We start from the raw sequence: 27,575 nt of genomic DNA on the forward strand, positions 1-27,575 counted from the left end.
TTGCACTCGAAATGTTGCCTTTTAGGCTCGTGGTGACGGAAGCTTTCTGGGAACCGGATGGCGGCAGCCGTCCCTTGGTGCTTGGTCCCCAGCCACCAATATTTCTCCCGATGTGCCATCCCCACATTTCACAAGCACGTCTCCCACAACATTAGCAGTGCCCTCAACAACGCAGTTACTGGGAAAGTCCACCTAACCACAAACACACGGACAAGTGCTTGTAGGCAGGGATGGTACATCTCTCTGACGGCACATTGGGTTAATATAGTGGAAGCTGGGACCCAGTCGGACTTTAGGACAGAACACGTCCTGCCGACACCGAGAATTGCAGGCCCTGGGTCAGTCAGGGTTGCCCCCATATTCTACGGCTCTGGCACCTCCTCCTCCTCTTCTGCCTCCATCTCCAAAATGACCACATCAGTCACAAGCTCGAAGCACTGCAGCACTACCACGGCTAAGCGGCAACAGGCTGTGCTGAAGCTAATATGCTTAGGTGACAAACCGCACAACGCTGAAGAGTTGTGGACTGCTCTGAAAGAGCAGGCTGATGTGTGGCTGACACCACTGAACCTACAGCCAAGCATGGTCGTGTGTGTGACAATGGCCCAAACCTGGTGGCGGCTCTGAAGCGAGGCGAGCTAACATATGTACCATGCCTGGCCCCTGTGCTTAACCTCATGGTTCAGCAGTTTCTCAAAACCTACCCAGATCTACTTTTCAAAGTACGCCGTGTGTGTGCCCATTTTAGAAAGTCAGCTACAGCTTCCGCCGCCCTTGCCGTGCTTCAGCAGTGTTTACAGCTTCCAGCTCACCGACTGGTATGAGATGTCCAAATGCGTTGAAACTCTACATTGCAGATGTTGGGAAGGATCTGTGAGCAAAAGGGGGCAGTTGTTGACTACCAGCATCAACACAGTCGCCTGTATTCAGGTCAGACTCAACACATAAGACCTGAGGAGTGGACATGGATGTCAGACATCTGTACCATCCTCCAAAACTTTGAGGACTCCACCAAGATGGCGAGCGATGATGACACCATAATTAGCATCACCATCCCGCTTCTCTGTCTTCTGAAACGCTCTCTGCTCACATTTAAAGAGGATGCATTGCAGGCAGAGCACGATGAGATGGAGCAAGGAACCATACAGGGTGATTCCACGCAACCCAGCCTCATCTCATTCCGACGTGGATTGGGTGACAATGAGGAAGAGGAGGAAAAGGAGGAGGAAGAACAGGAGCTAGTTTCCTGGGCTATAGACGGTACTACCTGCACAACTGTCATGCCGTCTGTTCAGCGTGGATGGCCTGAGGACAGGAAGTAGGAGGAGGATGAGGAGGAGAGCATGCTCAGTCGTCCTCTAGGTGAGGACACGAAAGTCTTGCCTGTTAGCAGTCTGGCACACATGGCTGAGTTTATGTTACGCTGCCTTTCCCGTGACCCTTGCATTGTCCAAATTTTGGGTGAAAGTCATTACTGGTTGGTGACTAGTGTTGAGCGATACCTTCCGATATCAGGAAATATCGTATCGGATTGGATCGGACCGATACCCAAAAAGTATCGGATATCGCCGATTCCGATACCAGAAACCAATGCAAGTCAATGGGACACAAATATCGGAATGAAAATAAACCCTTTCTTTCCTTGTAGGTTAATTCTACATGAAGGAAAACAACTAAGAATAATGTAGAATGTATTACGCGAAAAGCCGGCAATTCATCAGCGGCATACACCGGTACCTGACAATTTACAACAGAAAGAATAGAGCTTCACACATAGATTAGATAGATAGAAACATGTCAGTCACATATATATGAAGTACAGTGACAGTGCTGCTTACTGTACTTGTCATTTGGTGTAAAGGATTTATTAAAAAAAATATTAGTGTTTTCATGCACCGTCTCTTTAAAAAAGCCGGCCGGCAATTCAGCAGCGGCACCCGACAATTTATAACAGAAAGAATAGAGCTTCACACATAGATTAGATGGATAGAAACATGTCAGTCACATATATAAGAAGTACAGTGACAGTGTTGGTTACTGTACTTGTCATTTAGTGTTAAAATAAAGGATTTATTTAAAAAAAAATTGGCGTGGGGCTCCCCGTAATTTTAGGCTCTAGCGGAGGTTAAGCAGACGGCTGGGGCAGATGTTTGAAGCCTGGGAAGGGGGTAATACCCACGGAGCTTCCCAGGCTACTAATATCAGCCCCCAGCTGAATACCTAGCCTTTACTAGCTATTAAAATGGGGGACCCCCCAAAAAAATGACGTGGGGTCCCCCCTAATTTAATAGCTAGCCAAGGCTAGGCAGACAGCTGGGGGCTGATATTAATAGCCCAGGAAGGGTGCCATGAATATTGGCCCCCTCCCAGGCTAGAAACACCAGCCGTCAGCCGCCCCAGAAATGGCGCATCCATAGGACTTAGCCTCGCTCTTCCCTCTGCCCTGTAGCGGTGGCAGTGGGGTAATAGGGCTGGGGTTGATGTCAGCTTATAATGCCAGCTGACATCAAGCCCAGGTTAGTAATGGAGAGGCGTCTATAAGACACCCCCATTACTAACCCCATAGTCAAAGTAAAAAAAAAAACCACAAACACCCAGAATAAAGTCCTTTAATTGAAATAAACACACAATTCTTTATTGTTCTAAATTAAACCATACTTACCATCACGCCCATTCCAGCTGAAGCCAACAATCTCCTGCAATAAAAGTAAAATAATAAACCAACATCATCCTTACCTTTCCATGGTTCCCACAACAGCTTCAGCTCTGCTACATCGAGGTGACAGGCTGGACCGCAGCAGAAAGCTGCCTTCCAGCTTGCCATGCCACACACACTGAGAAGCGCAGGCATGCTTGCGCTCCTCAGTGTCTCTCTGTGATGGCATCCAGATGAGCCCAGGTCATGTCTAATGAACTCGGCTCACCTCATGCACGTCACTGACAGCGTGGGAGAATTCTCATGCTGAAGCGCTGAGTGCAGGAGTATTTTCCCACGCTGTCAGTGACTTGCACGAGGTCAGCTGAGTTCATTGGACATGAGCTCACCTCATGTACGTCACTGACAGCGTGGGAGAATTCTCACGCTGAAGCGCTGAGTGCAGGAGAATTCTCCCACGCTGTCAGTGACGTGCATGAGGTGAGCCGGGTTCATTGGACATGACCTCGGCTCATCTGGATGCCGTCACAGCGAGACATTGAGGAGCGCAAGCATGCCTGCGCTCCTCAGTGTCTGCAGGATGACAGGCTGGATGGCAGCGTTCTGCTGCGATCCAGCCTGTCATCTCGATGTAGCAGAGCTGAAGCTGCGTGGGAACCATGGAAAGGTAAGGATGAGGTTGCTTTATTATTTTTCTTTTATTGCAGGAGATCATTGGCTTCAGCTGGAATGGGCGTGATGGTAAGTATGGTTTAATTTAGAACAATAAAGAATTGTGTGTTTATTTCAATTAAAGGACTTTATTCTGCGTGTTGTGTTTTTTTTAAATACTTTACTAGAAATTCATGGTGGTCATGTCTAATATTGGCGTGACCCCATGAATTTCGGGCTTAGGGCCAGCTGATAATGCCAAGCTGGCCCTAACCCCTTTATTACCCAGTGAGCCACCGCACCAGGGCCCTGGATGAGTTGGGTACAGCGCCAGAAGATGGCGCTTCTATGAACGCGCCATTTTCCGGGGTGGCTGTGGACTGCAATTTGCAGAAAGCAGAAAGCTTGGGCCTCCCTGCGCTGCAGATTCCAGCCCCCAGCTGCCTAGTTGTACCTGGCTGGACACAAAAATAGTGCGAAGCCCCACGTCAATTTTTTTTTAAATTATTTCATGAAATTCATGAAATAATAAAAAAAAGGGCTTCCCTATATTGTTGTGTCCAGCCAGGTACAAATAGGCAGCTGGGAGTTGGGGGCAGCCCGTTCCTGCCTGCTGTACCTGGCTGGCATACAAAAATATGGCAAAGCCCACGTTAAATTTTTTGGGAAAAATTAATTAAAAAATAAATAATAATTTAGGGACTGCATCTTTATTAACCCCTCAAGTGTCATTTAGTGTTAAAATAAAGGATTTATTAAAAATAAAATTGGCGTAGGATCCCCCATAATTTTAGTCTCTAGCGGAGGTTAAGCAGACGGCTGGGGCAGATGTTTGAAGCCTGGGAAGGGGGTAATACCCACGGAGCTTCCCAGGCTACTAATATCAGCCCCCAGCTGAATACCTAGCCTTTACTAGCTATTAAAATGGGAGACCCCCCAAAAAAAAAAATGACGTGGGGTCCCCCCTATTTTAATAGCTAGCATAGGCTAGGCAGACAGCTGGGGGCTGATATTAATAGCCCAGGAAGGGAGCCATGAATATTGGCCCCCTCCCAGGCTAGAAACACCAGCCGTCAGCCGCCCCAGAAATGGCGCATCCATAGGACTTAGCCTCGCTCTTCCCACTGCCCTGGTGCGGTGGCAGGGGGTAATAGTGGTGGGGTTCATGTCAGCGCCAGCTTCCATGAAGCCCAGGTTAGTAATGATGGGCGTCTATAAGACACCCCCATTACTAACCTACAAAGTGTTAAAAGGAAAAAACACACACTACACCCAGAAAAAAATAATTTATTTGAAATAAAACACACCATTTTATTTAATTCTTAGTTTACTAAAAAAAAATAGTTACCTGTCCACGTTCCTGCGCTGATCTCCCATGCACAGCTGTCACATCTGGAGATGGTGACAGCTGTGCATGGCTGCTGTAAGCTCACGCTGCCGGGAACACGTCCGTTCCTGGCAGCGGGAGCCACTGACTGAGGTGACCGGAGTGCATTCAGGCAGTGCAGCTCCGGAGACCTCCTTTATGGCACTGCTGTACCGTGGGAATTTCTCACAGTACAGCGGGGCCGTAAAGCAGCTAACCGGAGCAGCGCTGCCTGAACTCCAGCGAACCCGCTTATGCAATGACGGGGCTGCTTTACGGCCCCGTCATTCTAGCGGCAGCAGCGGTTTAGAGCGGTCACATTCTATGTGGCTGCTCTAAACTGGAGATCTTTGTGGGACACTCTTGGACTACTACGGAGGGGTAAGGATAAGGTTGTGGTTTATTATTTTACATTTTATTACAGGAGATCGATGGCTTCGGGGAATTAGGTGTCTAGGTGAGTATAGGTGTAGTTTTTTATTTTTTACTTTATTTTAGGTGGCGATCGGCGGGGACAGGTAATGTATGAACTAATTTATTTTTGGTAACCACTGGCCACCAATGACATGTATTTAAAATTTATTGGGGACCAGAAACAAAAAAAAAATATGGGGGCCTAAAAAAACACGTATAGGGGCAAAAATATAAACCTATGGGGGCCAAAATAACATATGGGGCAGTTTAAATAGCAGGATCAGGCTGATGGGAACTACTGTTCCCATCAAGCTGATCCTGCTGGCACGAGTGGACGGAGGACAGACATAGGCTGATGGGAGTAGTATTGTCACATCGGCCTATGTTTGCCTGGACGCACACACCCGCAGACATCGCACAGACACCGCGCACACCCGCAGACATCGCACAGACACCGCGCACACCCGCAGACATCGCACAGACACCGCGCACACCCGCAGACATCGCACAGACACCGCACACACCCGCAGACATCGCACAGACACCCGCACACACCAATCATGACGGGCTGATGGTCTGGGAGGTGAGGCTGACCTGTGCGGCCGTGGGAAAGTTCATGTGAGTTCATGCAATGCAGTCAAGCATGAACTCACATGAACCCTCTGAGGGCACCGCGGCAACTTCAAATGAACAGCTGATCGGCATCACCTGATACCTCAGCTGTTCATTTGAAATAACCGGCGGGAGAGCGCAGCACAGAACGGGAAAGCCGGCGGTGAAGTCTTTTCACTGCCGGCTTCCCCGCCTGGGTCCTTCACTCCCCGCTCCTTGGTGGTGCGCTCCCCGCCCGGTCCTAACTTACGATCGGGATGGGAGGTGGCGAGGGGAGCGGAGGATCGGGGTGGGAGGCTGCGGGGAAGCAGTATGGGGCTGTGTGATTGTTTAAAAGTCGGCGGCTTTTTACCGCCCGCCGGCTTTTAAACAATCAGGAGAATTCTCCCACGCTGGGATGGCATTCTGGTGACAGGCTGGATCGCAGCTGAGCGCTGCCATCCAGCTTGTCATCCTTCAGAGACACTGCAGAGCGCAGGCATTATGGGAACTTCCGATTCCGGTATTCGATATTCTAAAAGTATCGGAATTAAGTATCGTAATTCCGATACCGCGAATATCGTCCGCTACCCGATATTTCAGTATCGGAATGCTCAACACTATTGGTGACACTTTTAGACCCATGGTACAAGGAGAATTTTATATCTCTTATTCCCGCAGCGGACAGGCCTAATAAAATGGGGCAGTACCAGAAGGCCCTTGTTGCGGAATTATTAAAAAAATTCCCATCTGAAAACGCTGACGGCAGAGGTCAGAGTTCGTTGGACAACAAAGAAGTACAGGCGAGAGAGACACAAATCCAATCAAGCAGAGGTAGGGGAATACTCAGACCCTCCCATCGCACAGGCCCTGAGGCACGGGGTACTCTCACAAGGTGGGAAAAGTTTGGGAATATGTTGAGGGAGTACCTTGCCGACCGTAGCAACGTCCTCCGTCATTCCGCTGTGCCTTATAATTATTGGGTATCCAAGCTGGACGCGTGGCATGAACTGGCTCTCTACGCCTTGGAGGTCCTGGCCTGCCCTGCCGCCAGCGTTTTATCAGAGCGGGTTTTCAGTGCTGCTGATGGAATTATAACTGAAAAGTGCATCCGCCTGTTAACTGAAAATGCTGACAGGCTGACTCTTATAAAAATGAACAAGGTCTGTATTGGGCCAGACTTCTCAACACGACCGAATGATAGCAGCGTAACATAAACTCCAATCCAGTGTCTTTTCTCTGGGAGGTGTATTCCCATGCACCTCTTCACACCCACACATGGGTATACGCTTCCTGATTTTGCCTATTTGCTCTTGTTCTCCTCCTTCTCCTCATCCTCCACCACCATATCATTCACCAACATATCTACCATGTCACCTCCTCTACGTCTCTTGCAAGGGGCATTGGAGTGCCTTCAAATATTTATCAGCCGTTGAATTCCCTGTATAGGCAAACAGTATGGGAGACCCACTTCCTAATAATGGGAACATTGTTTTCAGGAGGCCTTCCTCTACGTCTCTTGCAAGGGGCATTGGTGTGCCTCCAAATTTATGACAGCTGTTACAGTCACTGCATACGCAAGAACATATGGGAGATTCGCTTCTTTCTAATGGGAACATGTCGTTACTGAGGCCCACCTGTATGTATCTTTAAATTGTTATTGAGGTTTTTCCCAAATTTTGGCAGCCATTGTACTCACGGCATACCCTATAACTGTATAGCAGACCTGCTCCTTTCTAATTGGAACATGTCGTTACTGTGGCCCAGCTCTATTTGTCTTTAAATTGTTACTGGGGTTTTTCCAAAATTTTGGCTGCTTTTGCATTCACTGCATGGGCATTACCACTATAGGAGACCCACTCCTTTATAATGGGAACATTTTTTTTACTGAGGCCCGCCTCTATGTCTCTTCAAAGGGGTATTTGGTGCTTCCCTTCCAAATTTTTGGCAGCCCTTGCAATCACTGCATACGCAATAACAGCATAGGAGACCGACTCTTTAATAATGGAAACAACAAAGCATAGCTGGGTGATGGCCCTCTAACAATAGTGAGGGCCGACTGCTGGCCCTTTAAGAATAGTAAGGGCCGCCTTATGGCCCTATAAAAATAGTCTTTGTGGCTTTCACAGTCCCTCCTTCATAAATAAAACAGGATTTGTCTGATCATGTCTCACACACCACATGGCCAGATAAGGTAGTAAAATGTTAAAATGACATTTCCCAGTGAATGCATTTGTCACGGTTGAAAGCAATGCAAAAAACGCTGCATGTGAACATATATTTATTTTGCCTTATATACAAGTCATTACCCTGGAAAAGATGTGCCTTAACATTTTTCCCAGGAAAATCCATTTTGGTTTTGTTTTTGTATGTTTTATTGTGAGTCGGTAAAAATGGCATAATACTCTGGCAACATTGTTGACAACAGTGACCTGGGAGTCAGATATGCTTCCAGGGGTCTTCCCCATGCTGTTCCCATGTAATTTAAGCACTGTTCCCATCGATTTGGGCAATTTTTAGGCCCTTTGCAGTCCGCCGGGGAGGGGGGGCCACCGCCGGAAAAATTCTCGAGTTTCCCATCGGACCAAGCACTCGAGCATTCCAGTTTGCTTGACTCGAGCAACGAGTACCCGAGCATTTTAGTGCTCACTCAACACTAATTATAACACAATAATTTGTAACAAACATCTATTCAGAGTCAACATTCAGGCACATATGAACAATGGCCTATGGCTCTTGACCTACTGTAAATTACGCCTGGCATAATTAAGAATACATGCTGTGTCATCACAATTATATATGCCATGTTTCCTATCTATGGAAAGCTAAAATCATGATAGGATATATGGCATTACTATCACCCGCCTGGGAGCTCCAGGGGGGCAGATATCCTGAAAGGCGGGGATTTCATGGTTTTCTAAAGAAACTAGCCATATCCCATGAATAAGTCCCAATTTGAGGTGACCCAGGGGAGATATGTGGGAGTAACCTTTATCTAATAAAATCAGATTTTGAATTATTGCCTTTGTCAGTCCTGGAAGACACAGTTTGCTGTGATTCTGTACCAATTCCCTAAAATAAATGCTTCCCTCCGCTAAGATCTGCACCATATCCGTGACATCAGGTTTAATAATTTTCTTTTATTATTCCTTCTTACTTTATGTAATTGTATTTACCTGCCATAAAGAAAATTAAAATGCTTGCAGAAATGAGAGAAAGAGCTTGCACTCTACCAGTTGTCTCTGTGTAGTTGACCCCGTCCTTTGGAATCAGGTAATTAAGGAAACTCCTAATGGCTAACAGATGTGAGGCCATGCATCAGGAATATAAGAAGCAGATTTACGACTGAGATAAGACTTAGAAGAAACGTAAAGATCTGTGATTCCTTTGTGTGCTTACTAGAAATTAAGAAGGGAGGTTTGTGTAGCGCCCAGAGGGTTCGGCCTCTACAGGGGTATTGCACCTCAGACCAGAGGTGTGGTATTCCACTCCCGGGTAAGGATGGAGTATGGACCAGGGCTCAGTTAGCTGCATACAGCACACACACCCCATTTCCGAGGGACAGCTCAACGGTGCTCCCACTAGACAGAAGTGCAGGCACGACCGACTATGTCCCTGCCTGGAGTGGGGAGGGGGGTGGAACACCCAGTGCTGTAGGGGCAGATAGGGGTTGGTTCCTGAGCATAGGAAGGAGCCCATTGGTTGCTGGTCACCTGGGCTCATGGTCAGAGGGAGGTATAAAAGGTGGGCACCATCTTAGATCTAGGTTCGTTCGTTCAGTCAGAGGAGAAGACCGGGAGTGGAGGCTCTGTAGGAGCTCCGCTCAGGAGCAGGCCTAGAGAGAGGCCGGAGAAGAGAGAGAGAGGAGGTGAAAGGGAGCTGTGATTAAGTCTCATCCCAGCTCCACGAGAAAGGAACGGAAAGGAACAGAGAAAGAGAAGGAGAGACAGAGAAACAGAAGGGCTCAGGAACAAGAAGGTGGAAGGGACCCTAAGAACCCACGAGAATCCAGGGTGAAGGGTCAGGCAGATTAAGGGTACCGGATCCCAAGTTGGTGGAGGAGAAACTACCCTCAGCCAAAGACCGGTCGTCGTGATCATTTACTGGTGCAACACCTCATCAAACCTGCTAGGAAGGCACCATATAGGACAGCAGAGGACGGGGCCCACGTTTAACCGCACAAGTCCGCGGCAGCTGGACAAAAGTGGGTCACTGGTGAGGCAGGCCAGAGAAAGGATTAAAGGGGGTCCTGGGCCATGCTCCTGAACTGCCTGGGAGTTGACCGAGTCCCACACCTGGTGGACGCCGCACGGCTCGGACGGTCACTACCTGTACAGAGGTGACCTGGAGTACCTGAACTGTGAGTAAACGACATTGGACTGCAGTACGTTGTCTGTGTGCTCTTTCACTCCTCCAGCACTATCAGCACGGGGACTCTCACCACCATCACTCCCACCATCTACTACACTGCCCTGGGGCTGCACTCTTCCCGTGGGGAGTCACACCATCCCAGCTGCGTACATCATCGGCCCCAGCGGTCTGCCCTGCAGCGGCGGTTCCTATTAACCGCAATCCACGGGTGGCGTAGTCGGACATCTCTTAAAACATCTAAAAGACTGCCACTGGTCTGACCACCCTGAGCCGCGGGACCGGGCTGCCACTACTACTCCCAGCGTCTCACTATTGCCCGGTTCCGTGTGCCCCACGGCCCAGGGGGCGAGTCATTTGCATGAACTGCTTCAATCTAATAGGAAAGTCATATTTTCATAAGCGTTGAGTAAGTGTTGAATGCAAAGCTTGGTTTCACATTGTTGGACAATGGCCTAAATCCCTCCAATTGAATAATGGCCTAATAGACGAGACTACACCTGTCATATTTGGGGTCTATGCAACAGTACAATTGTGTCACCCCAGGCCTGGATGCCACAAATATTAAAGGCTCTGTCTGAGAGCAAGAGGGAGGTTCCCTGGTCAGGGACAATTAGCATACAGCACCTCCTGTCCCAGGCCAGTAGGGGGAGCTGTCTGCCCCTATAAAAGCTGGAACTGGGGGCAGGGTTAGGGAGAACTGGACGACCTAGCTCAGGACTGAGACTAGTCCCAGAGAAGGAGGGACAGTTCAGCTGCAAGCCAGGGACAGAGGCGACGAGAGCCGGTCCTGGCTGAGAGAATCACTACCAGACATTGGGGTCCGAGGCTGTCAGGGTTGCAAGCCCGGCAGCAGATAACCATCCCGCGAGGGATTTCAAGTCCCTTGGCCTAAGAAGCCTGGAGGCTCCGCCACACAGAGGGACCAGTGCAGCAACGATAAGCAAAAGGTACCTAAGGCCCGAGTCACAAGCCATACAGGCGAAGTACACAGCCAGTTCAGGGACGTGGGCTATTACACCACGAAGAGGGGGATAGTCAGCAAGGGCAGAGAGAGAACGGTAGGCCTACCCACTCACCCTGACCAGTGGGGCTCGCCCGAATGTTCTCAGACACCCAGGCCCATTCCTACCCTGTACTCCTGTTGGGTCATTAATAATACCTGCAATAAAGACCCTGGACTGTTTGAAGCAGACTCTGAACTCTTACTATTGTGGCCTGCACTATCACCCCCAGCATTCACTTACACTGCCCTGAGGCTACACTCTTCCTGTGGGGAGTTATCCTACCCCTGTGCTGCACACCAACATCAGCCTCAGCGGTCTGCCTGGCAGCGGCGGTCATCCCTGACCGCAATCCACGGGTGGCGTAGTCGGACATTCATAGCTCTACAAATAGACTGCCACAGCATTTGGTCTGACCACCCTGAGCCACGGGATCGGGTTGCCACTACTACCCCCATCATCGCACTGAAGCCCGGTTCCGGGTGTCCCACGGCCCAGGGGGCGAGTCACAACCATGTTAGAAAATATGACAGTAATGTTTAGCGACTGTGACAGGAGAATGTAGGTAACTTCATAATTTTCTGGAACTGAAGCCACATCTAATGACCGGCCCTGTTATGAGTCATCAAGGGGAAGTGTGTGGGTGTAACTTAGGAGCTAATAAAAAGACAAGGCAAATTAACATATGGGTTCAATGCAGGGAGACACATATGTGTGTAGGCATGATCAATGTTCACCGGACGTTTCCAATCGAAGTGCTCCTCTTCGCTAAGCTCTGAGCCATCTCTGTGACCAGCGTTTAGTAAGTTCTGTTGTTAAGCCTTTTTATTTTATGTAATTGTATATGCTGTATTTTTTTGTCTCCTTTGTAAAATCTTTTGTATATTTTTATAAACACTGCCTATCACTCTGGATTAAATATAAAATTTAATAGTTCTGTTCCTTTTGTTCTGTAAACTGCGCCCTGAAGCCATACACTATCTGTCAGGTGTCCAATCCGCCTATAAATGATTGGTGGTGGCAGTGAGTAGTTAGATTTGTTATTGCGGAGCTGGCAGTGATCGTACTGGGGTGTATATTTCATGCTTTCGAATCGGATATGTATAGACCATACGCTACCAAAACCAAAATCAGGCGACCAGTCAGCCTGTATAAAAATGGTTGGTGGTGGCAGCTAATAATCTTTCTTGGGTTATCGTGGAGTTAGCAGTAACCGTACTGGGGGTATATACACATATTCCATGCTTTGGATTCAGAGGTTTATATACCATACACTCACTGTTAGTTTCGCAATAATCGGCCTAGCAGTGGAAACAGCCTGTGGGCTCCTCCGTTAATCCGGTTGTCCAATTGGCCTGTATAAACGATTAGTGGAAGCTAGTTTTTTGTTGGTTATTGTGGAGCTGGCAGTGACTGTACCGGAGTATACAGATACAGTATATTCCATGGAATCGGAGGTGTATATACCATACGCTCACTGTGAGTTCCCCAATAACTGGCCTAGTAGTGGAAGCAGTCACAGCCTCATCCATCGCTCATCAGTCAATTGCATAATTGTCCTGACGACTGGGGTGTTGGTTCGTGACAAATTGCTACCAGCCTTGATCCCCTGGTTTGGGTCTGCGGGATCCCCTGGTTTGGTAATTCTTGACATCTAAAAGGACAGTTTCCCTCTACTAACATCTGTGCCATTTCTGTGACATACTGTAACCTATATTAGAATAAGGTACCAATATACTGTAATTCAACATATTCACCAAATAAATGCCAAAGAATACCAGACAAACCTGCCCTAAAAATGTATTCCAAAGAAAAGGCAATGCAAATATTACAATAAATAATAATAATATTTTTTATTTCCATAGCACCAACATATTCTACAGCACTTTACATTTTAGTGGGGACTTGTACAGACAATAAAGATAATAATCACATAAATTAACAGATACCAAGAGGAGTGAGGGTCCGGCTGCTCGCAAGATGCGATCTATGAGGAAATAGCGGAGACACGAAAGGTGGATGGTAACAAGTGCTTGTATTGTACAGTGCAGCCATCAATAAAATACATAGGGAATTCATAGAATGCTGCATAAACCCGTCACCAACCAGCATGTGTACGGACACAGAGGTCTATTAAGTGCATGGAGGATGTGTGAACAGATGATATGGGGGTCCTGGTTTTGAAGAAAGTTTTATATGAGCAAAACATGGATAGTTAAAAAAGTGTGGTGAGGCGATAGGCCAGTCTAATGAAATGTGTTTTAAGCCACACTTAAAACTGTGGGCATTGAGGATTAATCAAAGTGTCCTGGGTAGAGCATTCCAATAAATTGGCGCAGCACGCGAGAAGTCTTGGAGACAGGAGTGGGAGGTTCGGATTATAGAGGATGTTAATCTTAGGTCATTAGCGGAATGGAGGGCACGGGTAGGGTGATAGACTGAGACGAGGAAGGAGATGTAGGGCAGTGCTGAACCGAGGAGCGCTTTGTGGGTGAGAGAGATGAGTTTATATTAAACTCTGTATTGGATGGGTAACCAGTGCAATGACTGGAACAGGGTGGAGGCATTGGTGTAGCGGCTGGACAGGAATGTGATCCTGGCTGCTGCGTTCAGGATGGATTGGAGATGGAAGAGTTTGGTAAGAGGGAGCCCGATCAGTAGAGAGTTGCAATAGTCCAGACGAGAATGAATAAGAGCAACAATAGGAATTTTTGCAGAGTGAAAGGTAAGAAAAGGTCAAATTCTAGAGATGCTTTTGAATAGTAGATGACATGAGCGAGTGAGTGATCGGATCTGGGGAGAGAAGGAAAGATCTGAATCGAGTGTGACCCCAAGACAGTGGGCTTGTTGCTGGGGAGTAATGGTGGAGCCACACACGGAGATGGCAATATCAGGCACAGGTAGGTTAGTGGAGGGAGGAAAGACGAGGAGTTCAGCTTCTGACGGGTTCAGTTTCAGATAAAGGGAGGACATGATGTTAGAGACGGCGGACAGGCAATCAGTGGTATCTAATAGATCAACACAGTTCAGAGCCTCAATTCATAGTTCAGAAGCAAAGAAGAGAGAAAGCAGTGTACATAAAATCAAATCTTTATTAACCCCTTAACAACATTTGACGTACTAATACGCGTCTGTGCCCTGGGACTTAAGAGCCAGACCCGTATTAGTACGTCATGGCGATCGCGCGCGCACACAGGCTGTGCGGGCGCGATCGCCGCCGGGTGTCAGCTGATTGTCACAGCTGACACCCGGTACTATGTGCAGGGAGCGGTCCTGCACCGCTCCCAGCACATTAACCCCCGCGATGCTGCGATTGAAGTCGATCGCAGCATTGCGGGGGCAAGGGGAGGTGATCGCAGATACTCATCTCCTCTTCCGGCTTCCAGCGCTGTCTGCAAAGGCTTCCCGGGTGTTGCCATGATGACCCGATGTCGTCATGACAACATCCGGGTCACCAGACAGCAGGAAGATTGTTTGGACATGCGCAGTGCATCTCCAAACAATCTTCTCCCTGTCCAGCGCTGACAGCCTGCGCGGCACAGGGATGGTGCTGCATTCCTGTGCCATGCAGGCGATCAGAGAAAAAAAAGTGAAAGTCCCAGAGTGGGACAAAGTAATAAAGTATAAAAACTTTCAGAAAGTGAAAAAAAAAAAAAAAAAAAAATTAAAAAAAAAAAATAATAATAATCCACCAAAAATAAAAATATAATGTACCCATCAATAAATATTATTATAAAAAAAAAAAAAAGAACAATAAAAGTACACATATTTGGTATCGCCGCGTCCGGAACAACCTGACCTATAAAACTGTCCCACTAGTTAACCCCTTCAGTGAACACGGTAAAAAAAAATTAAAAAAAACGAAGCAAAAAACAATGCTTTATCACCATACCGCCAAACAAAAAATGGAATAACACGCGATCAAAAAGACAAATATAAATAAAAATGGTACCGCTGAAAACGTCATCTCGTCCCACAAAAAACAAGCCGCCACACAGCTCCATCAGCCAAAAAATAAAAAAGTTATAGCTCTCAGAATAAAGCTATGCTACTATGCTACTGTTTAGGCACATCAGGGGCTCTCCAAACGCAACATGGTGTCCGCTAACAATTTGAGCCGACAATTTGTTAGCGGATACCATGTTGCATTTGGAGAGTCCCTGTGTGCCCAAACATTGGAGCTCCCCCACAAGTGACCCCATTTTGGAAACTAGACCCCCAAGGCACCTATCTAGATGCATAGTGAGCACTTGGAACCCCTTGGTGCTTCACAAATTGATTCGTAAAAATGAAAAAGTGAAAAAAAAAACACTTTTTCATTTTTACGAATCAATTTGTGAAGCACCTGGGGGTTCCAAGTGCTCACTATGAATCTAGATAGGTGCCTTTGGGGGTCTAGTTTCCAAAATGGGGTCACTTGTGGGGGAGCTCCAAAGTTTGGGCACACAGGGGCTCTCCAAACGCAACATGGTGTCCGCTAACAATTTGAGCCGATTCTCCATTCAATTTGTTAGCGGATACCATGTTGCATTTGGAGAGTCCCTGTGTGCCCAAACATTGGAGCTCACCCACAAGTGACCCCATTTTGGAAACTAGACCCCCCAAGGCACCTATCTAGATGCACAGTGAGCACTTGGAGCCCCTAGGTGCTTCACAAATTGATTCGTAAAAATGAAAAAGTGAAAAAAAAAACACTTTTTCATTTTTACGAATCAATTTGTGAAGCACCTGGGGGTTCCAAGTGCTCACTATGCATCTAGATAGGAGCCTTGGGGGGTCTAGTTTCCAAAATGGGGTCACTTGTGGGGGAGCTCCAATGTTTGGGCACACAGGGGCTCTCCAAACACAACATGTCGTCCGCTAATTATTCAAGCAAATTTTACAATCAAAAAGTCAAATGGCGCTCCTTCCCTTCCGAGCCTTGCCGTGCGCCCAAACAGTGTTTTTTCCCCACATATTGGGTATCTGCGTGCCCATGGGAAATTGCACAACAAATTTTGGGGTCCATTTTTTCTTGTTACCCCTGCGAAAATAAAAAAATTGGGTCTAAAGTAACATTTTTGTGAAAAAAGTTAAATGTTCATTTTTTTCTTCCACATTCCAAAAATTCCTGTGAAGCACCTGAAGGGTTAATAAAGTTCTTGAATGTGGTTTTGAGCACCTTGAGGGGTGCAGTTTTTAGAATGGTGTCACTTTTGGGTATTTTCTGTCATAAAGACCTCTCAAAGTGACTTCAAATGTGATGTGGTCCCTAAAAAAATGGTTTTGTAAATTTTGTTGGAAAAATGAGAAATCGCTGGTCAACTTTTAACCCTTATAGCTCCCTAACAAAAAAAATTTTGGTTCCAAAATTGTGCTGATGTAAAGTAGACATGTGGGAAATGTTATTCATTAACTATTTTGTGTGACTTATCTCTCTGATTTAAGGGCATAAAAATTCAAATTTTGAAAATTGCAAAATTTTCAAAATTTTTGCCAAATTTCCATTTTTTTCACAAATAAACGCAAGTGATATCGAAGAAATGTTACCACAATCATGAAGTACAATATGTCACGAAAAAACAATCTCAGAATCAGGGGGATCCGTTGAAGCTCCAGAGTAATTACCTCATAAAGTGACAGTGGTCAGAATTGTAAAAATTGGCCTGGTCATTAACGTGCAAACCACCCTCGGGGCTTAAGGGGTTAATGAAATAAATTTTTCTGCCTAACACGATACCACAATATAACTTAATGAAATTAAAAATCACATGATAGAAAATATATAAAAAGGGAACAGTTAACCCGTTCACATACAGACTAAAAAAATACAATTGAAAGAGCTCTGGCTCCAGTAATCAGCGGTGTCACAGAAATAATAATAAGCCACACCTCACGGATATATCCTATATAAACGCAGTCTTCTCAAAGAGAAAAGTATTCACAACCTAACAAAGAAGGCTATAGGAGAAAAGCATAATAGTGAGCACAGCCAACCATAAGACTGCCGGAGGAAGCCTAAGTAAGGTGCGCAGTGCAAATAATGAAATGGCTAATCAGTCCACAGATGGAGGTATACAGTGGGTACGGAAAGTATTCAGACCCCTTTACATTTTTCCCTCTTTGTTTCATTGCAGCCATTTGGTAAATTCTAAAAAGTTCATTTTTTTCTCATTAAAGTCCACTCTGCACCCCTTCTTGACCGAAAAAAAAACAGAAATGTAGAAATTTTGCAAATTTATTAAAAAAGAAAACCTGAAATATTCCATGGTCATAAGAATTCAGACCTTTTGCTCAGACACTCATATTTAAGTCACATGCTGTCCATTTCCTTGTGATCCTCCTTGAGATGGTTCTACTCCTTCATTGGAGTCCAGCTGTGTTTAATTAAACTGATAGGACTTGATTTGGAAAGGGACACACCTGTCTATATAAGACCTCACAGCTCACAGTGCATGTCAGACCAAATGAGAATCATGAGCTCAAAGGAACTGCCCAAGGAGCTCAGAGACAGAAGTGTTTTGAAGCCACTCCTTTGTTATTTTAGCTGTGTGCTTAGGGTCATTGTCTTGTTGGAAGGTGAACCTTCGGCCAAGTCTGAGGTCCAGAGCACTCTGGAAGAGGTTTTCATCCAGGATATCTCTGTACTTGGCCGCATTCATGTTTCCTTCAATTGCAACCAGTCGTCCTGTCCCTGCAGCTGAAAAACACCCCCATAGTATGATGCTGCCACCACCATGTTTCACTGTATTGGGCAGGTGATGAGCAGTGCCTGGTTTTCTCCACACATACCGCTTAGAATTATCACCTAAAAGTTCTATCTTTGTCTCATCAGACCAGAGAATCTTATTTCTCATAGTCTGGGAGTCCTTCATGTGTTTTTGAGCAAACTCTATGCGGGCTTTCATATATCTTGCACTGAGGTGAGGCTTCCATCGGGCCACTCTGCCATAAAGGCCCGACTGGTGGAGGGCTGCAGTGATAGTTGACTTTGTGGAACTTTCTCCCATCTCCCTACTGCATCTCTGGAGCCACAGTGATCTTGGGGTTCTTCTTTACCTCTCTCACCAAGACTCTTCTCCCACGATTGCTCAGTTTGGCTGGACCGCAAGGTCTAGGAAGACTTCTGGTGGTCTCAAACTTCTTCCATTTAAGGATTATGGAGGCCACTGTGCTCTTAGGAACCTTCAGTGCTGCAGAAATTCTTTTGTAACCTTGGCCAGATCTGTGCCTTGCCACAATTCTGTCTCTGAGCTCTTTGGGTTCAGGTCTGGTGACTGTGGAGGCCAGGTCATCTGGCGTGGCACCCGATCACTCTCCTTCTTGGTCAAATAGCGCTTACACAGCCTGGAGGTGTGTTTGAGGTCATTGTCCCGTTGAAAAATAAATGATGGTCCAACTAAACGCAAACCGGATGGAATAGCATGCCGCTGCAAGATGCTGTGGTAGCCATGCTGGTTCAGTATGCCTTCAATTTTGAATAAATCCCCAACAGTGTCACCAGCAAAGCCCCCCCACACCATCACACCACCTCCTCCATGCTTCACGGTGGGAACCAGGCATGTAGAGTCCATCCGTTCACCTTTTCTGCGTCGCACAAAGACACGGTGGTTGGAACCAAAGATCTCAAATTTGGACTCATCAGACCAAAGCACCGATTTCCACTGGTCTAATGTCCATTCCTTGTGTTCTTTAGCCCAAACAAGTCTCTTCTGCTTGTTGCCTGTCCTTAGCAGTGGTTTCCTAGCAGCTATTTTACCATGAAGGCCTGCTGCACAAAGTCTCCTCTTAACAGTTGTTGTAGAGATGTGTCCACTGCTAGAACTTTGTGTGGCATTGACCTGGTCTCTAATCTGAGCTGCTGTTAACCTGCGATTTCTGAGGCTGGTGACTCGGATAAACTTATCCTCAGAAGCAGAGGTGACTCTTGGTCTTCCTTTCCTGGGGCGGTCCTCATATGAGCCAGTTTCTTTGTAGCGCTTGATGGTTTTTGCAACTGCACTTGGGGACACTTTAAAAGTTTGCCCAATTTTTCGCACTGACTGACCTTCATTTCTTAAAGTAATGATGGCCACTCGTTTTCCTTTACTTAGCGGCTTTTTTCTTGCCATAGTACAAATTCTAACAGTCTATTCAGTAGGACTATCAGCTGTGTATCCATCTGACTTCTGCACAACACAACTGATGGTCCCAACCCCATTTATAAGGCAAGAAATCCCACTTATTAAACCTGACAGGGCACACCTGTGAAGTGAAGACCATTTCCGGTGACTACCTCTTGAAGCTCATCAAGAGAATGCCAAGAGTGTGCAAAGCAGTCATCAAAGCAAAAGGTGGCTACTTTGAAGACCCTAGAATATAAGACATATTTTCAGTTGTTTTACACTTTTTTGTTAAGTATATAATTCCACATGTGGTAATTCATAGTGTTGATGCCTTCAGTGTGAATGTACAATTTTCAAAGTCATGAAAATACAGAAAAATCTTTAAATGAGAAGGTGTGTCCAAACTTTTGGTCTGTACTGTATATAAAGTGTCATATGAAAAATACATTATTCTATATCCCACAAAAGAATCCTTTAACCCAAATAGTTCTTAAAAATACATCTATTTCCATCTTAAAATATAGACAGGAGATCATTAGGTATTGACTGAGAACCATCTCATGAGTAACAGATTATTTAAAACCAGGAGTAAAGATCATGTTTCAAAACCTGGATTGTTGGTTCATATATAAGTCTGTGTATATATATATATATATATATATATCTCCTTAGAGACAGATCAAGGTAAACAGAGGGTGAAGGAGAAGGATCCCGCAACTCTGCATCCCGGTGTGGAAGGGATAAGTCAAGTAAGCCTGTAACTCATGATGAATATATATCAGTCTTCCATTAGAACGTTATCTATGTGTGGTTGTCCTCCCATGCTAATAAGATACAGATCCACTCGAAGTCAGAACCCCGAACAGACCAGACTGGAAACCAGGATAGACCAAAGACCACCATCATCCAGACTGACAACTCCGCCCATAGGTACCATGGTGATGTCTCCACCGAGACCATCATGGCTAGAAATCATCATAAATGGTGATAATTAGTGAATAGCTAAGGAGCATCAAAATGGAAATATAAGTAAAAGTAAAAGATGTTTAAAATGTATGAAAAATGGATTAAAATCACAACCACAAACCTTGAGTCTAAGTAAACGGATAGCCATATAGTAAAAATGTAGTCAAAGTTAATCACCATAGTGTGATAGAAGATCAAAGGAGGAGAGGAGAGCAGAAATATCATTATCATTAGGGACAGTAAGGGGTGGCTGCGTATAAAGGGCCTGCAGTGACTACAGGGAGTCAAAGAAAAGATCCAAAGCCCAAGGTTTCATTCAGGCCTTGTGGGGCAAGCGTACCCAGCCTGAAGATCCAGCGGCTCTCTGTTTGGGCCAGAATCTTACCTAGGTCTTCTGAGTCCCAGGCTAACTTGATCAATGGCCTTGATCTTAAGGCCGTCAGGTTTACTGTTGTGCCACAGTCTGAAGTGGCTTGAGAGGGTCTTTAGAGCACTTACGTCTTCCACTGATGATGATTTCTCTATTTCCCTGATGTGCTCTCTGGTCCTGATCCTAATTCTTCTGGTTGTCAGCCCTGTATAAACTTTTCCACAGGGGCAGGTGGCACGGTAAATATCCCCCTTTGAGGAGCAATTCAAATATTTTCTCATCCTAAATTTACGAGACCCATCATGATTCAGAAAATGTTTCTATTATTAAGTTTCAACAGGCTTCGCAGGAGCCACAGGAGATGAACCCGCATTCGGATGGATTTGACGCGCCCCCTGGGCTGTGGGGTACCCGGTGGCAGGCCGGTAGATGCTGGGGGGAATGTCACAGTGGCGGTGACTCGGTCCGTGACCCAGGGGATTTATAGAGTCTTTATAGAGTTTGTGACGCCACCTGTGGTATGAGGCTAAAGGAGCCGCCGCTGCGGAGCAGTCCTCTGAAGCTGATGGTAAGGCAGCAGGGATGGTGTGGCTCTCCACAGAAAGAGCTAGCTCCAGGGCAGTGTAGATATTGCAGGTTGTGCTGGGTGTTGTAGTGCAGGGGTTGATGGCGCAGCAAGAAACACAGAGACAGGGAAGTGCAGTTTTTACTGCTTGTGATTAGACAAGCCGGGACTAGAGTACTGGCTAGAAGTGGAAGTCTGGGCAGCCTGGAAGCAAGTAAAGAATCCTCCTTGCCAGGTCAAGTTGGAGGCCTTCCCTTTCCACTAAACTCTTTGCCCCTGCTACTTGTAGCTGTGCCGCGGCCCTCGTCCCTGAGTGCGGTGTTTCTGTGCTCACCCGTATGGCAGGCAGCTCGGGCCTTGCAGGCGTATCGCTCCCTCGTGGCGGTGCTGGACCCTGCGGTGCTGCTGAGCCTCCGGGCGTCTGATGGGGCCAGGAGACCTGCAGTCTCCTGCCCTCTGGTTTCTGCTGCTGGGCCTTCAGTGCCCCACAGCCTTGGACTCCGGTGTCCGGTTCTCTGTGTTTGCTCCTTCTGGGGTGAGCTGCCGTGCAGCTCCAGTCCCCAGCTCCTCTCTTCAACTCCTCACACTAAGACTAACTAACCCCGCCCCAAGATCCCAGTTGCTAAGGGGAGGAGCTCCGCTTGCTGGTCTGGAGCCAGGAAAGTGTTGTATGTTTAGTATCCTTGACTAGGGGACCCCTGCTTGCTTCCAGGCATGGCATCACCTCTTTTTAGGGAGGCAATGCCACTGTGGCAACTGGACCCCCAGGGTGCCACATTCCCCCTAGTTAACTTCAGTACTTCCGGACTGAGGATACCTTTTAAAATTAACAAATAACAATTCACATGAAAAGATTATGACTTGTTATCAAAACATTATAAAACACTGTTAATAACATTCTTCAACAGGTTACAGTACATTCTGTAACCGGGTGTCCATTCTTCTTTAGTAAGGTGCAGTTTTGAGTTACATGAGGGACCCGTCCAAAAACCCTCAACGTAGGCCCTGGGTGTGGCTGCAGGGCATAGATGATCCAGGTGTTGGGCCACGTCTTCGGCCACGCCAAATGGGTTTTTGTTCTGAGGTCATTTGTTGTAACCACAAAACCAATAGGAGGCACTCTAATAAGTGCAACTATTTACAATGGAAAGTCCTTTGGTTATTCACCGTCCATAACCTACAAGTCTTTATACCCTTACGGGGTAACTAAATGCACACTGTAGCGCCGGCGTCCCTGCCCTCTGCTAGGCAGGGACGCTGTTCCCCTCACCTCTCTGCTCCGTGCCCGGCGTCCTCCTCCCGCTCTGCTGGCAGCGCGCGCTCCTTCCCGGCCACTGTGCTTAGGGCGCGCGCGCGCGCTCTCCCTCCCTCTTAAAGGGGCCGCGCGCGCCGTCCTAAGGAGTCCCCGGCCAATGGCCGGAGGACTTCACCATATATAAGGCACCTCCTCCAAAATGGAGGTGCCCGAGCAATGTTGTTGCACTGTTCACTACTCTGCTTCAGCCCTCAGGTCCCGTTGCCAGTTACCTGCCAGATACCTGCCAGATTCCTGCCAGCTTGCTGTCTTATTCCTGCCTAATATTCTGCTACCTGCCTGCTAGCCTGAGGTCCGACGGTCTGCCTTACTACTCCTGTCAGTCTGTCTAAGGACCAGCTTGCCCGCTCACCTGGGAGCGCACATCAACTACCTGCCTGCTTGCCTGAGGTCCGACGGTCTGCCTTCCAACTCTTGTCAGTCTGTCTATGGACCAGCTTGCCCGCTCACCTGGGAGCGCACATCTGCTACCTGCCTGCTAGCCTACCTGGAGGCTCTGCCGTCACGTGCTGTGACCACCTGCCTGTCCAGTGACTCCTGCCCGCTCACCTGGGAGCGCTCATCTGCTGCCTGTCTGCTAGCCTACCTGGAGGCTCTGCCGTCACGTGCTGTGACCACCCGCCTGTCCAGAGACTTCTGCCCGCTCACCTGGGAGCGCTCATCTGCCGCCTGTCTGTTGGTCTTCCTGGAGGCTCCGCCGTCACATGCTGTGACCACCCGTTTATCCAGAGACTCTCGCCTGCTCACCTGGGAGCTCACGTCTACCATCAGCCGCCACAGGTCGTACCAACCCTTTACCCAGAGACTGCCCCGGTCACTTGCCGTGACCATCTGCCCGTTCACCCAGAGACTGGCCCGGTCACTTGCCGTGACCATCTGCCCGTTCACCCAGAGACTGCCCCGGTCACTTGCCGTGACCATCTGCCCGTTCATCCAGAGACTGCCCCGGTCACTTGCCGTGACCTCCTGCCCGTTCTTCTAGAGACTGTCCCGGTCACCTGCTGTGACTGCCTGCCTGGTCGCCACCCGCTCCCTTACAAGGACCGCCCCCTTGTATAAATAGCTCAGAGGTTCCGCCTCCCAGACCCGTTACACACACGACCAACTTTTGCAATTCACTTTAAAAACACAACTTTTCTGCTTTACCCTTATGGGTAACTATATACAGCATAGATTTTAGTTCTCTTATACTTTAATTCTTTAGTTTCTCCAGCGGGCAGGGAGCTGACCTTTAGTACTCCGGGTCGATCTACTTAGTACATTGGTAGTCATTGCTCTACCCTGGTCCCTTGTGTCTACCCCTGGTGCGGTGGGTTTAGTGTGAACTACTCAACGGGTAGTCTGAGGTAACACTGGTAGGCTGGGTAACCTCCTACAAATTCTTTGGCTCACCATGGGTACGACAGGTTCACTGCTAGCACAGGGTAGATTCTCCTGATCTGCTGATGATGAAACCTCTGTCTCTGGGGCCGACTGGTCTTCCAGCTGTTCTGGGACTTCTGAAGCTTCCGGTGAGGCCACTTGGAGAAAGGTAAGGACCGGTACTACAATTGCATTGTTCACCTGCGTACAAGACCGGGGAAATGATCCAAGGACTGTCTGGACCACTTCCTCCACTCCTTCTGTGGGCTGAGAGTTGTCTTGATCTTCTTCTGTGTGTTTCAACTGTTCAGGACATATCTTCAAGTGGTCTCTTGAGACTGCCGCTGAAGTTTCCCCTCCATCTTTGCTGATGAGGCACACTTTGGTGTTATCGTAGTTTGAGGGTAGGACGGTGTATGGCTCAACCTCCCACTGGTCATCTAACTTGTGGACTCGTCTCTTTCTCTTAAGTACCTGTTCTCCAGGTGATAAGGGAACGGTAGTCGCGTGCTGATTGTAAGTCTTCTCTTGCTTCTGTCTTGCCTGAGACAAACTTCTTTCAACACACTCTTGCACTTTGCGGTATTGTTGCTGCCGCTTGGTATCCCAATCCGCATCTGGTGAGGTCGTCTCTAGTGTTAGAACTCCCATGTCCAAGTCAATGGGTAGCTTACCAGGTCTTGCTCTCATCAGGTAAGCGGGTGTACAGTTGGTGGAGTTCACCGGGATGTGGTTGTATAGGTCCACCAAATCTGGTAACTTCTCTGGCCACAGGCTACGTTCTTCAAGGGGCAACGTCTTCAACAAGTCTTTTACCACCTGGTTCATCTTCTCACACAACCCGTTGGTCTGGGGATGATACGGCGTCGTCCTGATTTTCTTGCAGCCGTACAAGTTACAGAATTCCTGGAACACTTCTGCTTCAAAGGCTGGACCTTGGTCGGTAAGCACTCGTTCAGGGTAACCGTGCGGGCGACAAAAGTGCTGTTGGAATGCTTTGGCTGCCATCTGAGCCGTCTGGTCTTTTACTGGCACTATTACCAGGAACCGGGAGTAGTGGTCTACTATGGTTAGAGAGTAGACATAGCCTGACCTGCTTGGGGCTAGCTTGACGTGGTCCAAGGCTACCAGTTCTAGTGGCTGTTTGGTGATGATGGGCTGCAGGGGAGCCTTCTGGCTGTCACGGTCTTTCCGTCTCAGGTTCCATGAACCACATTCTCGACACCGTCTCTCGATTGCTTTCCTCATGCCAACCCAATAGAACCGTTCACGTAGCAGGGCTTCCAACTTCTCCCACCCGAAGTGTCCTGCTCCATCGTGGTACGCTTCTAAGACCATTGACGCATCCCGCCTCGGGACTACCACCTGCCGGACCAGTTCATGTGTCCGGGAGTTGATGCTTCTTCGACACAGCTTTCCTTCGTAGATGAACAGTTTGCCCTTCTCCTTCCACAACTGTTGGGTCTCCTGTGGAGCATCTGGATCAGGGTACGAGTCAGCTTGCGCCAGCAGCTCCTTGACTAGGCGGACAGCCGGGTCGCTATCCTGCGTTTCTGCCCATCCATGGTGGGGCAATGGGTTGAACGTGGCCTCTCTGTTGGCGGAGCGCTTGTCCCTTACACGGTGGAAGCACTGGGTCACCCCATGACGATGGAAAGCGGGTATCTCTATCTCCTCCAGCTCTTCCGGGTCTTCTCCCCCATCTGGCAAGTTGGGCATCCTGGACAGTGCATCAGCATTTGCATTCTTATGCCCCACTCGATACTTGATGGTAAACTCGTAGTTACACAGTCGGGCCGTCCATCGTTGCTCTAGGGCACCAAGCTTCGCAGTCTCCAGGTGCGTCAGCGGGTTATTGTCCGTGAAGACTGTAAATTTGGAGGAGGCGAGATAGTGCTTGAAGCGCTCTGTTACAGCCCAGACTATGGCGAGAAACTCCAACTTGAAGGAACTGTAGTTGTCAGGGTTCCTTTCCGTAGGACGGAGTTTCCTGCTGGCATAGGCAATCACTCTCTCTCTGCCTTGCTGTACCTGTGACAGCACTGCTCCCAATCCCACGTTGCTGGCATCCGTATGAAGTACAAAGCGTTGGCCATAGTCGGGGTAGGCCAGGACTTCGTCTCCGGTCAGAGCCATCTTCAGTCGGGTGAAAGATTCACCTTCTGGTTTTCATATGTCTTCGAGTAGACAATTACGTCGTCCAGGTACAGCAGGACAGTTTCGAAGTTCTTGTGTCCTAGGCAGCACTCCATTAACCGCTGGAAGGTTCCTGGGGCGTTGCAGAGCCCGAATGGCATGCAGTTGAACTCGCTGAGGCCCACTGGTGGTGTAAACATGGTCTTTTCTTTGTCCGTCTCTGCCACAGGAACCTGCCAATACCCACTGGTGAGATCCAAAGTGGAGAAATAATTAGCAGTTCTTAATGCAGCTAGTGACTCCTCAATCCTGGGTAATGGGTAGGCGTCCTTATGTGTAATGCGGTTAATCTGCCTGTAATCAACACACATCCTCATTGTACCATCCTTCTTTCTCAAGAGAACTAATGGAGCCGCCCAGGGGCTACAACTATCTCTGATCACCCCAGCCTCCTTCATCTCCCGTAACATTCCTTTGGCACATTGATAGTGAGCTGGGGGTACAGGCCGGTACCTCTCTTTAATGGGTGGATGATCTCCCGTGGGGATATGATGTTGGACCCCTTTTACCTGCCCAAAGTCTAATGGATGTTTACTGAAGACTTGCTCATATTCTTGGACCACCCGGTATACTCCATGCTTTTGGTGCTGAGGGGTGGAGTCAGTGCCCACTTGTAGCTTCTGACACCAATCCTCCACCTGCCCCTTGGGGCCATTGTCTTCCGCCTGTTTGGATGGAGGCAAGGGTTCCACCGTCTTTATTGAGTTGTTACTGACAGTGAATAACTTAGCAAGGGTGGCATACCAGGGTAAATGGACCTCTTTCTCCCCACAATTCAGAATGCGAATCAGCACTCTCCCCTTGCGGACATCGACTACCCCTCTGGCTATCAAGATGGTGGGCCTACTGTCAGAGTATACGGGTTCTACCAGGGCCTGATAATCTTGACCCCTGAGACCAATTGCTGCTCGACACCATATTAACATTTCACTCCTAGGGGGCATTGCAATGGGGAATGGATCGCTCATCCTGACACTGCCGACTTCTCCACCAGACAGCTCTACCTGTTGTCTTTTCATCAGGGCTCTGATCTCCTTCTGCAGAACTCGCTGCTGACTGGAACTGGCAGTCTCTGCGACCTGCTGCAACAAAACAATAATTTCTCCAAGACAATTCTCTATCGCATTGATGCCTAAGGTTATCATGGGATGACTTTCTCGTCGATCATTATCAACAATAATCATTCCTTGTGATGGCAATTCTACTCGGCCAACTTTTATGGTCACCTCTTTATACCCCACAAGGGTATATACAAGGGCTGACCATTGCTGGCATAGATGCTAAGATGTTGTCTGAGTCAGTCCAGTATTGCTTATAAAGGATGTATGGCATCGTTGTCACCTGGGACCCGGTGTCCAGCAACGCATTCATCGGGATGCCATCAAGCACGACAGGTAGGACCGGCCGTCCTCCCACGTACTTGTCTCGCCAGCTTTGTGGGCCTGGTGGTCTTACTCCTGGGGGTTGGCCCTCTGCCCCAGGTTTTGCTCGTTTAAATTACAGAATCTTGCGTAGTGTCCCGCCTTCTGACAGTGGCAGCAGATGGGTTGCCCGTCCTGGTCGTAGCGATCGCTGTTCCTCCCTCTGATCGGTGGAATTCTTCTCTGTCGTCGCCACGGGACGTCATCTGGACTGGAAGCCAGCTCGATCTTTTCCTTGGGGGACAC

Source organism: Phyllobates terribilis, unplaced genomic scaffold (assembly GCF_046119375.1).
Source record: "Phyllobates terribilis strain yellow unplaced genomic scaffold, ASM4611937v1 Scaffold_2__4_contigs__length_985480577, whole genome shotgun sequence".
In the NCBI taxonomy this organism is placed as follows: Eukaryota; Metazoa; Chordata; class Amphibia; order Anura; family Dendrobatidae; genus Phyllobates; species Phyllobates terribilis.